General features: G+C 38.4%; 1 protein-coding gene across 23 annotated transcripts in view; it reads left to right on the forward strand.

The window, feature by feature from the left end:
* BBX (BBX high mobility group box domain containing) overlaps positions 1-17,804 on the forward strand; it is a 186,192-nt gene that overhangs the window by 64,751 nt on the left and 103,637 nt on the right. For 8 of the 23 annotated variants that reach the window (XM_084843283.1, XM_084843299.1, XM_084843302.1 and 5 more), the window contains exon 3: positions 9,347-9,443. The exons of the other annotated variants lie outside the window; for them this stretch is intronic. The gene's annotated coding sequence lies outside the window, so the exon portion shown is untranslated. The remainder of the gene's footprint in view (positions 1-9,346; positions 9,444-17,804) is intronic. 23 annotated transcript variants of the gene reach the window in all.

Consider the following 17,804-nt stretch of genomic DNA (forward strand, 5'->3'; position numbering starts at 1 on the left):
CTGTGTGAAGAAGTGCTTCCTTTTGTTTGTCTTGAATCTCATACTATTCAGGTTCCTTGGATAACCCCGGGTTGTAATATTTTGAGAGAGGGAGGAAAAATTTTCCCTCTCCACACCATGCATAATTTTGTACACCTCTACCATGTCTCCCCTTACTTGCTTTTTTCTAAGCTAAAACACCCCCCACCCCCCAACAGTGTAACCTTTCGGCATAGGGAAGTTCCTCCAGCCCCTTGATAATGTTGGTTGCCCCTTTCTGTACCTTTTCCAGTTCTACAGTATACTTTTTGAGGTGCTCTGACCTGGACTGCAAACAGTATTCCAAGTGTGGGCATACTATAAAAGCATTATGATGGCAGTTTTATTTTTTATTCCCTTCCTAACGATACCCACCACAGAATTTGTCTTCTTCATAGCAGCCGCACACTGAGTAGACATTTTCATCAAGCTATCCACTGCAATCCCAAGATCTCTTTGCTGGTTATTCTCCAGCAGCTCAGACTTCGGCTGCAGATATGAGAAGTTAGGATTTGTTTCCACAGCATGCATCACTTTACACTTCTTTACATTGAACTGCATTTGCTATCTTAATGCCCATTCCCCCAGTCTTGAGAGATCCTTTTGGAGCACCAGAAGAACTAGACAAACAAAACTAGGCAGTACACACATACAACCCCCCAAATCAGGCAAAACATACTCGCAGGAACACACACAACACTGGCAAAACATCACCGCTAGCCCCACAGGGTGCTCCGTGCCGCCACCACTCCCAGCTTCATTTTTTTTTCTTTTTTTCTGAGCAGCACAGTGTGTGTCAAAACAAAACACTGGCCTTACCTGCTTCTGGGGCATTCTAGGAAATAAAGATAGCACTGGCGCTTTGCTCGGCAGCATGCCAGCCTTCTAATTTTGTTTTTAATTTTAAAAAATGTAAAAAAACAAACATTAGGAAGGCCTGCTGGGACCTGCTGGGAGGCCGAGGGAAGTGTCTACAGGCACATTAGTGTTTATGGTCATCACACTTGACACTCCAAGATTACATGATATGTATGATAATATGCAAAACAAAACATAAAAAAGAAATGCCGACAGCATCTATTAATTCATATTTTTAAGTATTAGTGATGTTTCAGGAGTGGCCATATACAGAATTTGTGCTTATCATAAACAAATCTTTCACCATTTGAAAACTTGATTTTAATGTTAATTTTCCAGTAGCTAAACCTTCGTTAACTTTTGCTGTAATTATCCACTGTTGTCCTGATCTCTCATTTTTTGTAAACCCCTGGTATGTTCACAAACAAGCGCAGTGTTAATCATATTATATATGATCTCTATCTAGAAATACATGTTAAATGATACTTGACTTAATAGTGTATTAGAAATTGCTGTCTTAAAAATGGGCTTTTTATGAAAAAGCAGAGAGATTTTTGACTTGTGAATATATTTTTGAAAATTCTAGGAGGTGAAATTAAGAATGAGTAGACAGGCTTTGCTAATCTGGTGAGGTGATGGTAAGTGAAAAGGACTTACAGCAATAGCAAATTCGTTGTAACCTATAATCAGTTTTGTAGGAACAGATGAAAATTATTTCATCCTTATTAATACGCCTGCATTTCCGCTTTTACATTGTATCCCTAGCTGTTTGCTTTCACTGGCTCCCCATATCAACCCCTCAGTTGCCAATTTATTTTATGTCACCTTCTCTCCATTTCACTGTTCATGAAAAGTAGCAGATTAGCATCCCCAAGAGAAGTCAGTGCTGTTAGAATTCTGAGTCAAACTGTTTTGACTGTCCCACTTTTTATATTAATATTGAGGCCTTTTAGTATCTTCCATAAAACTTTGGGAGAAAACCACTGGCTAGCTTTTCTTACTGTTTACCATGCCCTGCTCTCTTGCATTGTGTTCCCTTGCTCCCCAGTAGGCGAATACTAACCATTAAGTATGAAGTGATCACATCCTGTAATGGGTGTACACACAAGTGGGGATAGAGGCATATTCTGTCCACCCACATGTTCTGCACACAGTTGTTATAAAGCTGTTATAAAGCCAGACATAACATTCCTGACCACCTAACCATGGTTAGCGGGGAAATTGTGACTCCCAGGGCCACTCAGTAAACTTCATAGATGAGCAGGAATTCCATCCAAAATCTTGTCACAATAATATTGAACATTTCCCTCCAATGAAAAATAATTTGAATGATTGGCAAAATTACCGAATACAGTGAACAATATCACAGCTGTAGAAAGCAATCATAATTCAAACCTTTTTTGTGGTTTAATCAAAATGTGCATGAAAAAATGCAGCCTCTAGATTCTTCTTAATTAAGAACCTGCATTTAAATATTTAGTAGGCAGAAATCCTATACCCGTTTACCTGGGACTAAGCCCCGTTGAACTCAGTGACTGAGTAGTACACATTTATAGGATTGCACTGTTAATGTTGAAAAAGACTGAAAAGTAATAGAACTGCTAGTTAAAACCAAGATGGCCAAGTGGTGCCTTGTGAAGCTGTACTTGTGCTGCAAAGCAATTTTATCTGATTCCCAAGCTTCACTGTCTTAGCAAATTTTAATCACATTTTCCCGCAGCTTGTAAGAAATTGTGAGCTCTTTGGTGGGTCTTATATGTAATACCCTGGCTGTGCTTGAAGGGGATGGTTCTGTGGCAATCACTATACTACTGCCGCTGTTTCCAAACCATAGCCTCTTTCCCCCAACCTGCAATATGGGAATAATGGAGTTTGTTTGTTTTGCTTTTAAATTTGTGTCCCACCAAATGGTGCTCAAGGCAGCTAACAACAACAATACAAATACAATAAAACACAACAAAATACAGTAAAACAGCAATAAAATACAAAGTAAAAAAGACAGAACCAAGGCAGGCAACATCACTAAAATCAACAAAAACACCAGTTAAAATTAATTAGGACATACTTTCATGTCAGTTTATGGGCAATTTAGTTGTGTCTAAATAAAAATGTCCAGAAGAATGTCATCATAGAAGGAGCTAGTGTAGCATTAATAATGTCAGGGCAATTTTTAAATGTTTAAAATGTTTTTTTTAATCACAGTTTCCATACAAAATAAGGCCTGATTTAGAAAGAGAAGAAATTAATGAGTTGTATCCAATTGGTGTCCCTCCGGTTATGGAAGGTGCTTTGATCCAGCAGTGGTTTCTGTCAGCAGAACAAAGAGTGGGGCCATTTTTGGCAAGACCTCCCCCCCCCCCGCAGCCCCCTGAAGCAGACTAGAAAGGGGGCTGCAGGGAGGAGGTGGAATGTCTGAAAATTCCCTCCCTCCCTGTTCTGCTGATGGAAATAACTTTTAGAACAGATAGCCCCCTGTCTTTGCTGCTACCTTTTATTTTGTATAGGGGCATGGTGCTGTCCAGTCATACGTATGCTAAAGCCCTGGGTTTCTCCATCACTTTCTGCAAGCAAGGGGGGCGGGACCTTCATAAGGAACCTGGAAGTTCCATCTCTAGACAATTGAATTTTGATCAATGTTTTCCTATGACTGACTTATTTTCCTATTTCTGTTAATATCACTGCCTCCCTTCCATGTCCATTATATATGTGATTTCCATCAGGGGCTACAACAATGGGGGGGGGGGCCTTTTTTATCTCAAAACGATGGGGCACAGTACCACTTGCACATCTTACCTCCTATCTTTGGTTCTATAAGAGGTACAGACTTGCTTTTTTTTTTTTTTAAAAAAAAGCTGGGAATCTGGGCCAGATGGATACCCGGTGTCATGGAGGGAAACCCAACAAACAGAGCAACCCTATTTAATAGGGAAGAAAATATTTAATGAGGCAACATTTATGTTCCTCTTACTGTGGATCTTATAAGAGAAACATTTTTGTTAATTGAGTTAATTTTTGTTTTTTCAGGGTTTTTTTTTACAAGTTTAATTGCAGTTCCCTGAGTTCCCCCATCCCAGTTCTATATTTTGCAGGTTTGTGTTTTCACTTGGTGTACATTGCTTGTTACAGTTCAATTCTTACAGAAGAAGGGGAAGAAAGATACTGAGAGGCGGGAAAGTAAGGAGGGAGAAGAGAGCAGGAAAGGAAAGGGGATTAGGGTAGTTGTTCATTGGCTTGTGTGGTATGGTATACTCCAGTTGTTAATTGCACAGGTCTTTTATTCCTCATAGAGTTCAAGGAAGTTATGCCAAGTTGTTTGCATTTTTTTTCCTCTGTAATTTTAATGTAGAATATATTTTCATGGCCTGCCAGTGCTAGGAGGTCTTGAATCCAAATTTCAATGCTCAGGGTGGTTTTGGATTTCCAGTTTCGCATGATTATGTGTTTGGCTGTCAGTGTTGCTCTGGCAACCCATTCCCCTTGTCCATCTATCATGTCCAAACTATTGGAAAAAGGTAAAGTAATTTCCCCAAAGTTTCTGTTCTCTTTTCCCAGACTTTCCACATTCCTATGATGCATCACAATGCTCAATCCCTGAGTTTTGCATGATGCCTGAACCTGAAATTGTGGGTTGTTGTGAAAGACAGCTCAGAGTTGTAACCAAAGAATAAACCATGGATTACAAGTCTGGGCTGTCTCTCCCCCAGCAACTCACAATTCCAGGTTCAGGAGTCATGCTAAACAACCCAGGGATAGAATATCCCTGAGTTGTTTACTCAGTCAGAGATAGTGGCAGGACAACTCGCTCGCTCCTGCTTGTTCACAACTACTCAGAACTGGACCTATATGTAGCGAGTATAAAATTAATTTTAATGAACTTGTGGGTCAGTAGAAATAAATTATGAAGAACCATATATCGTGTGAACTAGGATCAGAATTTTATCCATATTGCAAGTTTGTGTACTTGGTATTAGTGATGCTGGACAACTACTCATGTCAGCTAAGGAAACTGGATTGTTTGTTCAGTGACGGAACAGTTTGTAGCTTCAAAGTTTCATGGGATTTATTGCGTTTGCCTTGAGGTATCAAGGCTTGCAATACAATGGTCTATTTTTCCACTAGGTGACCTCTGACCTTTATGGTATGCAGTTGTCCAGGAAGGCACTGGCCAAACCTCATAAAGAAATATGACTGAAAGAGTAGAGCTGAAACTACTGTGGTACGAGGGTGATCTTTTCAATTTCAAAAATTATTTTTCAAAACTGAACTTAGAAGTACCAAGTCTAAAAGAAATGTTCTACCTTCATACTCTGCTTTCTGATCTAGGAATTTATTCCTTCCTTTGGTAGTGCCAATAATAGATTACCTTATCCACGTTGCCTTCTTGTCTTATAGAATAACATAGCCCTCCTACATAGTTTAGAATTGTACACCTCAGCAATGAGTATCCATTTTACTATACTTAAAAATCAAAACTATTTTGACTTACTTAGGCTGCAGTCCTATGCACACTTACTTGGGAGATAATCTCATGGAATTTAGTGGAATTTAGGAAGTAATCCACAGTGCTTTTTGTTCCACAAATCATTGAAGTCAGAATATCTTTGCTCTACAACTCTTCTATTAGTTTAAGGTTATATCCAAGCATTCTCTCTAAATGATTCATGGATCACAGCCTATAATTTCTTGTCTTATATTTAGGAGAAATTAATATTCTCAGAGCCCAGAAAAATGCCTTTCCTGTGCCCTTTTTATGACCTTTATGAGACATACAGCTGAGAGGTGCTTAGTAAAAGACATTATTTCTAAGCACCTCTCAGCTGTATGTCCCAAGAAGCACCTTGTTGTATAATGCAGTAGGAGTTCTATTATCCCAACTCTGCTAATCCAAAACAACTGATTATCCAGAGTTATTAGCTAACTCACATTCACATTGTCAAGAAAACCCCTGTGCAAATAACACTTCCGTTTATCTAAACTTCTGATTAAAATTCTGTATTATCCTTTCTACTAGCCCTACTTCCCCACCTTTCCACAATTTTATGTGGGTAGATGAGGCTATACTGCATTGCTAAAGATTTTTCCTTCTTTTTTAAATAGCCAAATAACCTCACAACATCCTGGTGTTTTTTTAAAAAAACAATGTATGTCGAATGTCATCTTTATAGAAGTTACTCTTAAGTCGTTTTGTTATGCACGGTAATATTATTGGTATTTTTGAAGGCCCAAAACCAGTGTACCTTTGGGAGACATGAAAGTAATTACTTCAAAGTAGTATTGTTAATTTGAGGGGTGCAAGGTAATGTCTGAGGCTGGAAACTGGAATGCCTTAGATGGAGTCATACATGGATTAACAAAGATTTTGCAGGATAAGACAGAACAAACTTACCTTGGGTATCTGATGCGCTCCAATAGTGTTACCAGTCAGTACATGACACATGTGCTAAGTGCTTTCAGACCCTGCTGGACTCTTTCCCACAGCATCAGTGTTTGTGAAATCAAAGCATGGCCACCTTAACCTGCTACTGATGTAAAAATACCTTAGTGGGAAATGTACCTTGAACTTCAGTTGTGAGTAGTGGCTGGTAGGAAACCAATGCAAATCCATGCTTAGCTATGGATAGGGATGGGAGAACCAGTGATTTTCAAGCTTGACTAAATTCTCAAAAAATCACTTCAAAGCGTTTTTGGGCTCACTCCCATTTTGGTTTGTGACCTGTTTTCCTGCTCATTTGAATGAGGAAAGTGTGAATTTTGAATGGGAAAAGTATATATTTTTGTACGTATTTTTCAAAAATGCACACTTCTCTCCCCCTTGACTAAAGTATTTTAGAAAAATGCACATTTCAAAGTGCACATTTTTTGAAAACTACACATTTTTCTAACACAATTGCAAATTCAAGAATTTGCAAACATGTCTCGAAAAAAAACGTGCTGCTGCTCATGTTTGGAATGTGAGCAGGACATGTTTGCTTAATTTGCTAACAGAAATGAAATTCTCATACATCCCTAGCTATGGAGCTTACCACTTGGATGTTGGCAAGTCACTGTCCCTCTTGCATGGTTGTTGTATGCGACAATGCTCTTCTGAGATCCTTGGAGGAAGGGCAGGATATCAATATAATAAATACACATGTATTGATTGCTCTTTCCAAACCAAGAGTGTGGTAAGGTCCTCCCTTACATTATTTAGGCTGGAGGAAGAAATGGATATTTCAGAGAGCTGAAGATGGCAAGGAACAGGCATTGTGCACACAACTTTATTTTCTCCCACTTGTCGTCTTTGGTTAAACAGGATTTGAAGCACTGTGGAACCTTGTAAAACCTGTCTGCCAAAGACAATGATGCCCCTTCTGTACCACCTTCAACTCTCTGAAACAAGTATCACCCCTCTCTAGCCTCAGGGAAGAACCTACATATCTGGGGCACAAGTCCTTTTCAGTATAATGAGAGTTTCTCCAGTGGGATGCTTCAAGGGTTAGGCTGACTGTCCAGCAATCTCTACTCAACATTTTCACGAACACTAAAATTTCACTGCCACATGAAAGTGTGGTTGGGTTATTACTGTTTATGTTAGCAGTACTACTGGTATGCCAGTAATGCAGTGCTCTTTGAATGTGCAGCTCAGCATAGACTACAAGTGCTGAGTCTTGTTCCTGCTTCATTCTTCCTCTATGCAGTTCCTTCTTGCTCCACCCCGTTCTTCTGTGTATTGCTGAGATCACTTTCCTGTGTTTCATGAAAGCTGTAGTCAGAAGTTAATACTCCACCTCTGAAAGAATTATTTCCATAGCTCTAGCAATCATGTTTTAGCATTGGATTCTCTCTCTCTCTCTCTCTCAGAAACTAATACAACAGTCTGGGAACACTGTTACGATGATAATAATTTTGAAAGAAATATCCTGATTACCACGTTTGCCACAATGTTACAATCCGAGTTGTAGAACTTTGCACCAAAAACATTTCTGAAGGCTGTAAATCTAAAAGACAAATAAATAAAATACTGATTGCAGGCCGACAACAGTATGTCTAAGTATTTACTCAGAGATGTCTATATGCATAAGGCTGCAATCCTATACCCACTTACCTGAGAATAAACCCCACTGTACTCAATAGGACTTACTTCTGAATAAATATGCATAGGATTGTGCTGTAAGAGTAGTTAGTGACTTTATACCATCAAGATTAATATGCTCAGTATCAATGCTGCTCTGTTAAAATGTACTTACCATAGTTAATGCTTTTTTCTGGTGCTAGCATTTAGCTTTGGTTTTAATCTGGTATTCACCATAGTTAAGTGCACACTTTCTGTTGCTAATTAACTGTGACATGGTAAATGTAACGTTTTAGGAAATGCTCATATGTAGGGCTTTCCCCTGTTGTTTCCACCAATAGCACCCATCACACACACACACACACACACACACTCAGCCTTGTGTTGTAAGCTGCTTGAACACAAGAGGAGTTCTAAAAAGCAGTTTTGTGATGGAACAAGGGGAATGCTTTTGTTCAGTTGTTGCTGGTGATAGAGGAGAAAGCTTTGTTATTGGCAGATTGTACACACAAACTTCTTTGGATTTTCACCACTTGGATTGATGTAGTTAGGCTGCAGTCCTGAACACACTTTTGTGAGAATAAGTCCTATTGATCTCAGTGGGGTTTACTTCTGAGTAGGCAACCAGCAGAGGGGCACCTCCATCCTATCCTAACCCCCTGCAGCCAATGCATCTGGGGGGTCAGATTGTGCTGGTAGTTAATGTGATTTTAAAACATGAAGGATGATCTTCACCTTATTGTGAAGTAGCGAAATGTTTATAGTTATGTAATTTATTTCCTTTAATCAAGGTAATAAATCAATAAGAACTGCAATATTCTGCATCCTTACTTTGTGAAGAGCTTGCCTTTTCCACAAAGTACTACCAACTTCAAAAAGGTTTTGGCGATGTTAATAATTTTAACTGCAGAACTTAGGCAGACAGAGATTAAAACAATGTGTATAATTTATCAAAGTTAAATTCGCTCAGATAATAAGCAAATGTTATATCCAATGCAAATCCAAGCAATGTTAAGCAAAGCAATGTCTAATTAATTTTAGTAGGAGTGCTATTAAAATTCTCCTGTTGAATCAGTTAGAACTTAAGAGTCTTTAACTTTGGCTGGAATGTGCTGCAATAGATTAGTATTGCTGTTTATTACTATTTTGAAAGTCTGAAAGTACATGTTATATCTGAATGGGATGCTTTAATAGATGCATAATGTGGGGAAAAACTTAAAATGCGGGTGTTACTATTTCTGCATCATACTTGAGAGGGACTAAAGGATTTGGGTTCCAAGCTCTTAATAGTGTTCTCTGATTAACTAACTAGGTTTAAAGGACTGGGCCAACATTTATTTTTAAAAATCCCAATCTGAAATTATTAGGTTAAACTTTATTTTTTATCAAGGACAGATATTAACAGTGAGAACTTTCCAGGGTAGTGAACTATAATGTTTGGAAGAAGGAGACTGAAGGTGAGAGGATGCTACAGTAGAAGAGAGGATAATGATTGTGATCCCAAATCCATATATCTGTAAGTAATTCATATTTATTTCATTGAAAGCTATGCATAAACAGATGTTCTTAGCACTAGAAAACTGTTGTATACAAACTACTCCCATTGCTACAGGGTTTAGCAAAATATAATAATTTGGGAAGCAATAAAATAAATTGTCAGATATAAAATAATAGATAGAAATTGGAAATACTTTTCAGAAAGATAAAAATGCGTAGAAGGTAATGGTATTGTAAGACACTAATTCAGCTCATTGGCTATTAGGATTGGGATGCAAGACAATTAATTAATCATTCATTATTTCTAGTACATAAAATGTATTAGGCGCTGATTGCCCTAGTCCAGTAACTTGCTGTAAGAGGAAGCTTCTGGTACATCAGCCTTCCCCAATTTGGTGCCTTCAGATGTGTTGGACTACAATTCCCATCCCCAGCCAGCATGGCCAACACATCTGGAGGGCACCAGGTTGGGGAAGGCTATGTAGTACACACACAGATTTTCTGACTGTTAAGGTTTTTTTGTGGTGAGCAGTGCTGCATTTGTGTGCAGGGAGCTTCTGGAAGCAAGTTAGGCACATTCTTAACTCATTGAAATCAGCGCAACTTACCTCTGAGTAAATATGCATGGGGTCTACTCCTAGGTAAGTATGTTAAGAATTGAAGTGCCGAGTAACTTTGCATCCATAATTTTAACAATTGTCCTCAACCTGTAGATAGTATGATTAGAATGACAGCATTAACCAGTCCACTGGTCATCAAGTGGATGAAACAATGACCCAGTGTCCTCCTCCTTTCCTCTTACCTGTTCGCTAATTGTTGATTACTCCAGCTGCTTGCTACCATTTTCACCTCCTTCAGTTTATATGCAGTTTATATTGTCATGCAAAAACGTGCAATTTAGGCTGGCATCCTTTACCTCTTTATATGGTAATAAGCCCCATTGAAAATGGAATTTACTTCTAAGTAGACAAGTACAGGATTTCACTGTTAGTATTTTTTTTAGAGTTTATATTGCATAATTTTGAAATTTAATATTAAAATTGTCTTCTCTGTATTTTGTTTATTTATTCAAAGATTTGTACCCTATCTTTCAGGGCATACTGCTTTGTACAAGGCAGTTTACACAAATTATGATTTAACCATTAATTTAAAAAGATTAATTTAAAACCAGCAGCAGTTAAAATTCTTCAAGCATAGCAGATTAATTGAAAGCAGACTGGAATAAAAACATACTGAGTTTTCCTAAAAACAAGAAGTAATAAATCCGTACATGTTTCTATGGGAAGGAAGTTCCAAGGATGTGGGGCACCATATTTAATAATACCTTGCAGAATCTGGTAAAGTGCTTCTGTAGCTCTTTGTTAAATTATTGTGGAATTCACATCCCAAAGTTAGGCTTATCTATGCGCCATATCAACAAGTTAGGTTTATCTACATGTCGTATTTGACACAAGTTAAGCTAAAATGCAGTAGAAAGATTAGAGGAAGACCAGAACTATTGGCCATTAAGCATATGAATGGTGTTGGAAAGTAACAACTGATCATGTGATTCATACAAATTGCACAGAGAACCCAGCACTCAGGTACGAAACACACTCACATTCCATCAGATAAGTAGGGTACCTGTGTATATAAATTGCTGCTCTTCCTTTGCTTAGTATAAATTGCTGATTTTTCTTTTTAAATACACAAAAGCAGGGCCCGATCCTTTGTTTCCCACTGCTCATAGGTATTTTAAAGGGGGAAGTGGGAATTTATGCATATATATGCCATAAGGGTCTGATGCAAAGTACATTAATGTTCCTATATTGGCACGTGAGAAGCATCCCGTCAGCCTTTCCCAACTTTAGGTCCCCAGATGAAGTTGGACTGTAACTCCCATCATCCCTGTCCTTTAGCCATGGTGGCTGGGAATGATGAGGGTTGTAGTCCAACAATTTATGGGGAACCAAGGTTGGGAAAGGGTGTCTCAAATAAAGAAAAAAAGAAAAAGTAAGAGGGAACCCAGACTTTAGAATAAATTGTATCAAAAATCAGTGGAAACATTAGAAGGAGACGAGAACCACTGATCATTAGGCATATGCATAGAATAGAGCTAGATTTTGAAGGTAGCAGCACAGTTTCATTATTTAAAGGATTTATATTTCTACCCAGTCTAGGCCTCCAAGGTGGCTAACAAAAATAATAAAACAACTTATTACAATAAAACACGACATAAAAATTATTAAAAACAAAACAAAAAAGAAGATCCAGCAGCCAATGACAATAAAAGCACAAACTAAAACCCAGTCAAGTTCCACCAAGGATTTGGGCAAAGCAAAAAGTAAATAGTTGTAGGCATGTGGCAAATATAGCTGGGGGCAGGGGGTTAAGTGCCACAACAGAAATTATTATAATGGAAGATAATACTTCACTGCCAAATAGTACTTTGAATTATGTTTTACATGTCATAAGATTTCATTCATAAAATACTTTATAATTTCTTGGAAAAATTAAAACCAAACTGTATAGTCACAAAGATGTATATATTAAACTTATACCCAACCTTTCCTCCAAGATGCCCAAGTTGGCATATAATTCTCCCTCTCCATTTTGTCCTCCACAATCCTGTTAGGTAGTTAGGTAAGGCTGTGAGATGGTGGTTGGCCCAAAGTCATCCAAGTGAATTTACTGGCTAAATGGAGATTTGAACACAGGTCTCCCCAGCCCTAGTCTTACAGTCTTACCAATGTTTCAGTATTAAACTGCACCGCTTGGTTATCTGCCAGATGTGAACTTGCTTTTTGCACAACAGCTATAAAACCATGGGGCAGTATCCAATGGTGCCATGGCATTAATAAAAATTACGAATAGCACAAGACGAAGCTAGGGCAACAGGAAACGAGCCAAAGCTACCATTTCCAAAACGGGACAAGTCAGCAGAGCTCTCAGAAGGGAGCTCCACTTACTTGTCCTAGTCTAGACGTGCTACTTTGTTGGGCTGGGCTAGCAAGTGCTAGCTTCCCATTACCCTAGGGGTCATTTCCACTAGCACAACATGTTAAGCACTGACATATTGCCAGCTTTGGATACTCTGAAATCTGTTTTTTTATGTAATTTCAATTTGAATATATAACTAAAATGGGATTAACTGCAATTCAACTGTTGTATAACCTGGTAGGACATTTTTAAAACAGGAAGTGTTTAATGTCATAACCAGAATGATCTTGTTTTTCTAGGATTGTAAAAACTGCCCCAGGTTATACATTGCCAACCTGCTTGCTTTGAAACATTGGATCAGATTCAGCCTTAGGTGTGTGAAACTGGTCTCGCAGAAGCAGACCCCTGCCCTATCCTTTTACGGCAGAGCCTTCAGCTTCCAAAAATACAACACAGAGAGTCAGGACATCCTGCTCAAATGGGTGAGCGATGTTGCAGAGGGATCCCTGAAAACCAAGTAGAGCCACCTTCTGTGAGTGTAGCTCCACTCACCAAAGGTGTCTCCACCCAATTCTGAGGGATCCGCCCTTCCACCTCAGCTTCCTGTGCCACAGCTTACCCCGTTCGGCACACAAACGCCCTGGCCCTCTCTGTAGCATTTTCACAGGGTTTGAGGGGCTGCTGTGGGGAGGAAGGGGGAGGAAATGCCTCTTCCACCAGCCTATTTGCATATCTGGATCCATCCCATTCTGTTCACGCAAACTGGTAGACACTGGGTGCAGACTATCAGGAACTTGTTCTGCAGGATATCTAGTTAAGCAAATGCAAACTGCATTACAGCAAAATTGTGCAGAGGTTCCTTGTGGTTCCTTTTTTACATCCATTGCGAATGTAAAAAAATCCACTTACAGCTGCTTGGACAGTATCCGTTGGAATATTTGCTTAAAAGTGTAATCAAATTCAGGGTATGAAATCTACATTTAAAATTTAGGCCGGTTCTAAGAATAACACAATAATTATGGTAAGATGACTTGTTGTATGCTTTGTCATTTAAAGATGATAAATAGGGGTTTAAATTTCAAAGTAGGGAAACTGAAGTAGAAAAGAGTTATTGTGCAATCCTATGCAAGTCTGTAATCCTATAGCCACTTGCTTTAAGCAAACTCCATTGAACTCAGTCGGACTTACTTTTGAGTAGACATGTATAGGTTTGCATTGTTAATTACCTGTTTTCAAACTTTAATATTGAATCAGCAGCATATTTTGTAGATTTCTCTGCAGATCTACTCTCGTTGATTTTTTAAAAATGTTCGCAACTTAGGTACTTGTAAAGCCACATTACAAATGTTTTAGGTCACCCTGCTCTATTTGGAAGTGTGCATGTTTTTGTTGTATAGCCTGTCATCGTACATGGCTGTATTTACGCACTACTGCTGAGTGTTGAGACAAATTTGTTGAGGCAGATGAGCAAGACAAGTTTATTACTTGTAGCTCAGCAAAAATAAAATAAAAACGAAGTTTTAAAAAAGCAAATGACATCTACTGCCATATATTCAGAGCTGTCCTATATACATCACCACTTTTATATTCTATAACTTGAATATATTTCAGCGTATCTGCTAGTCTGCAGACAAAAATAATGCTATGGCACCTTTTGAGAATAGGTGATATATTGTGATAAGAGGTTTCATAGGCCCTGCTGTTTTTGAAATTTGAAAGATCAGATGGGAAAATATGTGGGTGCCAATACTGAGTTTAGCCACGAGAGGTCTCCTGTTCCCTTCTGTTGAAAACTACAGAACTGGAGAACATCATTCAGATTTCAGCCTGGCAAAAAGGAACGAGTCTGGTAAAGTGTGATGTCACCACTTTTCTGAGGGTCTCTGTTCAGGCAGGCAGTTTGACTACATGGCTTGCCTTTCCTGAACATCTTGGATGGACCACTAGCATGTCTCTCACACTAGCTTTCCAAGCTGTAAAGTAGCCAGATAAAAACTCTGTACTAGCTATCCAAGACTGTTAGGCTCCCACTACCGGCAACATCACAATCTGCAGATTCTCCTTTGTGGTTTATCACACAGATCAAATCTAAGAGTGATTTTGCAGGGCTCAACCAGGTTGACAAATGGATATATGCAGAGGATAATGGCGCTTTAGGAAAGCAGCTTTTGGCCTGATATCTCATACCTTGTTGCTCTTACTATTCTAGTTCCTTCCCCTTCTCTCTTTTGCTTGTTCCCTTTGCTTCACTCTTCTCTTTCTTCCATCTATTGTTTGTCATGTTCATAATTTAGATTATTAGTTCCACGAGTGCAGGGTCCAATCATCTTTTTTGGGGGGCATGTGCTCATTTTACTCTGTAAATCATTATGTACTGATGGTGCTGTATACATAATTAATAATAATACTGATATACCAGCTGGGTGTATGGTAGAATTAAATCTTTGTGCCTTAGTTAAAGTACTCTTAAGAGTATTTGACAAGATCAGAAGGGAAAAAGAATATTTTAACCAAGAAATAGTGTTCCTTCTGTAGAGATAAAAACATGGCATATTCTAATTTTCTATATATTCTTGCAATGATAGGTTATTTGTATTTGGTAACTGTTTCTAGTCAACCAGCAGCAATTGAAGTAATATAGATTACTCGCTGATGGAGAATGATGACTTGGATTTGGTTGCATATCTCCATTGTTTGATCTGAGAGCTTCTGTTGTTTCTTACAAAAGCAGTCATTTTTTTTTAGTTTTACGGAAAGTCAGCAGTGTTTTTGTTTAATTGAATTCTGCGTCGAATTAGATTGTTTCCATGACCACCTCTGTAACTTTGTTCATCAGTAGATCTTACTTTCCTACCTGTGATATTTTTGGAGACGGTAGTAGTATTTTATAAACCATTAATGTTTCTGAACTAGCTTATCCTAAATTACAGTTTAGGGGGATCTAGCTTAAAGGAGTATCATAAACCAATTTCATATTATTCCATTTCTCTTTTAGTTTTCAAGATAACCACAGTGGAGAAAAGAGCTTCTGACGCTAGCTAGAAAAGAAAAGAAAACTGTGTCATAATGTCTTCTTAATGGGGCAGCTCCTTACCAGTTTAAAACTGGTTATGGGACCAAATCAGCCTTGGTCTCCCTGATGGATGACCCTTTATTGAAAGAGGGGCAGAGGGAGTGCAACCCTGTTAATTCTGCCATTGACCATGAAAGATCAACACCATGGGATGGGCATTGGAAGCACTGCGTTACAGTGGTTCCGGTCTTACCTGCAGTGCTGATTTCGGAGAGTAACATTGGGTGACTGTACTTCAGCCCCTTGGCAATTGAGCTATGGGGTACCATCTTGACCCCAATGTTGTTCAACATCTATATGAAGCCACTGGGAGTGGTCATTAGGGGGTTTGGAGCCAAATGCCATTAGTACGCTGATGACATGCAGCTCTATCTCCCTGTGACATCTGAATCAGGTGAAGCTGTGGATCAGTGCCTAGACTCAGTAATGGGCTGAATGAGGGCCAACAAACTGAAACTGAATCCTGGCAAGATGGAAGACCCCAATCTTGGTCTGGGGATGAGCTGTGTCTCCACATACTCCGTCCTCGCCTCTCTACTTCTTGGTTTGTTGGGAGCCCTTAAAACCACAGTTAACCTTGGTATCTAAACCAGGAAACTGGTTGAAAGGCTTCCAACAAACTACAGTCTGATTCGGAAGGACGCAAATATTGTATTTTATTCCTTTCCTTGTTGATAGTGTGCCTGGAGATTATTCTCTTAATTAATAACTTAATGGAAGATCTTTTACTGCCTAAGTTTACATCCATTGTATAAACTTATGATGTTTTCTGAATTAAGCTGCACATGCCATTTTTAAAATTTCTACAACAATCAGTGTCAGTCTCAAAATGTAAAAAAAATCTACGCCAAAGTAATAGTGCAGTTAACCATGTTTACTCAGAAGTAAGGCCCATTGATCCCAGGGAGGCTTACTCCCTAGTAAGTGTACTTAAGATTGTACAGCATGGCTGTTTTAATCTTATGCACATTTATTTAGCAATAAGCCCCATTGAAAATCATCTGGACTTACTTCTGAGTAAACCTAGGTAGGATTGTGCTGCCTGTCATTAAAAAATGTACTAGAATTTTGAAAATCGACACTAGAGGGCAGGCTGGAGCTTAATAATTTAGGTTTTACAAACTGGAACACAGTTGAATTACTGTGAGATGTAAAGTATATTGATGCATGACTAAAATAGGCACTGGTTTGTATTTTTATGGGCTTAAAGAAATAGGACAAAACAAAAAGCTTTATTCTTTATAAAGGCTTTAGCAGTGGAATCCTATGCATGTCTACTCAGAAGTAAATCCTGTTGAGTTCAATGAGTCTAACTCCCAGGTATCTTTGTATAGGATTGCAGCATAATTATAATTTTATTTTTTAAATATTATTTTCAAACATAACTAATAATATTTAACTATTGATCCCTGCAAGTATCTATTCTAGCTTTTAATCCTTCAGAGAAGAACATTAACATGGGAATCCTGAAGCAGGTTAATTAGGCTTTAGATAGCTTTAGTCTTAATTTTCTTGGCTTTATTTCAACATCCACTGGATGTATAGTGGTACTATTCCTAATGCTACTGCCCCAATCCACCATGTAATTGAGCCCACTTGATTCTAAGATGATTGGAAATAAATCAATTTAAATCCAAACAGTTCACCTCCACTGGGGGGTGGTTGTATTTCTCCACATCTAAAACCAACTGAAGGTCAGAGAACTGTAAATGATTCCGCTAGTTTCCGGAACTCATCTGCTCTAGCAATGATGCTGTTGTAATGTCAGGTGTCACTCTTCTTAATTAGAAAGAAACCTAGCAGGAGGTAGAGAATGACGACTACGCAGGCCACTGAAAATGGTATTAGGGGGTTGATTTGTCCTCTGAAAGTAGTTGAAGGCCTTCCTTCGACTTCAGTAAACTGCCAATTTTACAACACAAACATGTCTACTCAGAAGTAAGTCCCTTTGCGTTCATTAGGACTTACTCAGGTAAGAATGTACACAACTGCAGCCTTAAAGACTTATTTCAAGTCATGCAATATTTTTGTCGTTTTAGAATAGTATCATAACATGAAATGGTTGTCTGTAATTGTTTTTAAATAAAGACCAACATTTATGTCTTTGAAAGTTGCATGTGGCACAACTTTGAGATTCTGAACCTAAAGTTACGTATCCAAAAAGTGAATATTAACCTTTTCATGGTTTTAAAACAAGTCTCACCACCATTACTTTCAAATGTACAGGACTGGCAATAAACTAACTAAAATAATCTTTCTATTTTCTTTGAGGGCTACAAAAGTTGTTCTTGGAGTTGTGTGTGTGTGTATGTGTTTTCTTTTTTCTCCTATGAGCAGACTTATTAATAAAATATAATAATGGGAATTGATCTTCCTAACTGTCTCTGG

Source organism: Heloderma suspectum, chromosome 3 (genome assembly GCF_057233095.1).
Source record: "Heloderma suspectum isolate Gila_16-S chromosome 3, 16-S_ref, whole genome shotgun sequence".
Lineage (NCBI taxonomy): Eukaryota > Metazoa > Chordata > Lepidosauria > Squamata > Helodermatidae > Heloderma > Heloderma suspectum.